The sequence below is a fragment of the Colletes latitarsis genome, unplaced genomic scaffold, assembly GCF_051014445.1.
Source record: "Colletes latitarsis isolate SP2378_abdomen unplaced genomic scaffold, iyColLati1 scaffold0041, whole genome shotgun sequence".
NCBI classification, from domain to species: domain Eukaryota; kingdom Metazoa; phylum Arthropoda; class Insecta; order Hymenoptera; family Colletidae; genus Colletes; species Colletes latitarsis.
The window spans coordinates 352,501-355,000 of NW_027488391.1; the positions used below are offsets into that span (position 1 = coordinate 352,501).

The 2,500-nt window shown below is 49.7% G+C and overlaps 1 non-coding gene across 1 annotated transcript; it reads right to left on the reverse strand.

The window, feature by feature from the left end:
• Positions 1 to 664: 664 nt before the first annotated feature.
• Positions 665 to 819, reverse strand: LOC143350835 (5.8S ribosomal RNA). The gene has a single exon (XR_013081286.1). It is a non-coding gene; the product is annotated as a 5.8S ribosomal RNA (ribosomal RNA).
• Positions 820 to 2,500: the final 1,681 nt, after the last annotated feature.

Sequence of the window (2,500 nt, forward strand, 5' to 3'; positions counted from 1 at the left end):
AGCCTCTCCATAGAGGATGATCGTCCGATTCGTTTGATAAATTATCATTTTTCCCTGGGGCTGTACGAACGAACAGAGAGGAAGACGACGACCGACGGATACCACAAATTTCACGTGGTAGGGCATATATTACATATCATAATTATCAGTGTTTGATCAAATTTCTTTCCAGTGTCCTTTTTGTTATGCTCCAAAACTAGTATACGCTTTATTTTCTCTTTCCTTTGCATAAATTATTAACTTCGGGCAACGTCGGGAGCGCCGGTAATCATTAGATTTGTACGAAACGCGATTTGCGCCCCACGGTGGTTTTTAGTGCCGTCAAAGTCAGAAATCGTAGGAGCGGTGCTTTAACGGGCGGTCGTGATGATACTCCAGACAACACGACGCACGACGCCGTAAAACACTCGCGCGAGTCCAGACTGATCTCTGCCTCACCACGCAAGGGGTGCGCAAACTTGCCAATAATATATAATATTTATTCTTTTTCGTACGTCCAGCGACAAACGCCAACGAAATACCCAAATTCTCGCTCGTACGTTGATACCTTTCTCTTCATCGACCCGGCTCCGAAACGTTCTTCGCCATCTCCCCGAAAGGAGAGGTAAACGACGGCGGGGTTAGGGAATCTGAGAACAACGCAAGCAGTTTTAGGACAAGTGAACGACCCTCAGCCAGGCGTGGTCCAGGAATTTTATCCGTGGACCGCAATGTGCGTTCGAAATGTCGATGTTCATGTGTCCTGCAGTTCACACGTTGACGCGCAATTAGCTGCGTTCTTCATCGACCCACGAGCCAAGTGATCCACCGTTCAGGGTAATCATATACAATTTACAATTTTTTTCTTTGTATTTAAAAATGCTCCTTGTTCTTTGCTTTAAAAATATTCGATGTTCGCACCTCCGACCAGCGTATCGACGGAGGATTGAACGCGCCATATCGACGACAAAAGTTTCTTTTTGTTTCCTGAATGACGGAAAACCATCGTTCGACGGCCGGGCGTACAGTACATTCAAAAGCCTTTGCGCGTGGCTGCGACCAAACGGGTATAATACACCCGTATATTCTTGGTTCCGAACAGTAACTTCACGCGCAATCGGGCGAACGCACGCGGCAGCGCCCATCGGTTGCTCGATGAAATCGATGCGATAAACTACAGCCTTCTCGGCTGGTCGTCGTTAGTCGCGCGAGCAACGGATGGCCGCACAATCGACGCGTCGTCGTTTGCGATTATTCGCCTCACGTTAGCCATGAGTATGTATATTATTCATTTACGAACGAACGCGGCAGCGTCCATCGGTTGCTCGATGAAATCGATGCGATAAACTACAGCCGTCTCGGCTGGTCGTCGTTAGTCGCGCGAGCAACGATGGCCGCAAAATCGACGCGTCGTCGTTTGCGATTATTCGCCTCAAGTTAGCCATGAGTATGTATAACATTCATTTACGAACGAACGCGGCAGCGTCCATCGGTTGCTCGATGAAATCGATGCGATAAACTACAGCCGTTTCGGCTGGTCGTCGTTAGTCGCGCGAGCAACGATGGCCGCAAAATCGACGCGTCGTCGTTTGCGATTATTCGCCTCAAGTTAGCCATGAGTATGTATATTATTCATTTACGAACGAACGCGGCAGCGTCCATCGGTTGCTCGATGAAATCGATGCGATAAACTACAGCCGTTTCGGCTGGTCGTCGTTAGTCGCGCGAGCAACGATGGCCGCAAAATCGACGCGTCGTCGTTTGCGATTATTCGCCTCAAGTTAGCCATGAGTATGTATATTATTCATTTACGAACGAACGCGGCAGCGTCCATCGGTTGCTCGATGAAATCGATGCGATAAACTACAGCCGTTTCGGCTGGTCGTCGTTAGTCGCGCGAGCAACGATGGCCGCAAAATCGACGCGTCGTCGTTTGCGATTATTCGCCTCAAGTTAGCCATGAGTATGTATATTATTCATTTACGAACGAACGCGGCAGCGTCCACCGGTTGCTCGATGAAATCGATGCGATAAACTACAGCCGTCTCGGCTGGTCGTCGTTAGTCGCGCGAGCAACGATGGCCGCAAAATCGACGCGTCGTCGTTTGCGATTATTCGCCTCTGGCTATCCGTGAGTATGTATAATATTCATATACGAACGAACGCGGCAGCGCCCATCGGTTGCTCGATGAAATCGATGCGATAAACTACAGCCTTCTCGGCTGGTCGTCGTTAGTCGCGCGAGCAACGATGGCCGCAAAATCGACGCGTCGTCGTTTGCGATCATTCGCCTCAGGCTATCCGTGAGTATGTATAATATTCATTTACGAACGAACGCGGCAGCGTCCATCGGTTGCTCGATGAAATCGATGCGATAAACTACAGCCGTTTCGGCTGGTCGTCGTTAGTCGCGCGAGCAACGATGGCCGCAAAATCGACGCGTCGTCGTTTGCGATCATTCGCCTCAGGCTATCCGTGAGTATGTATAACATTCATTTACGAACGAACGCGGCAGCGTCCA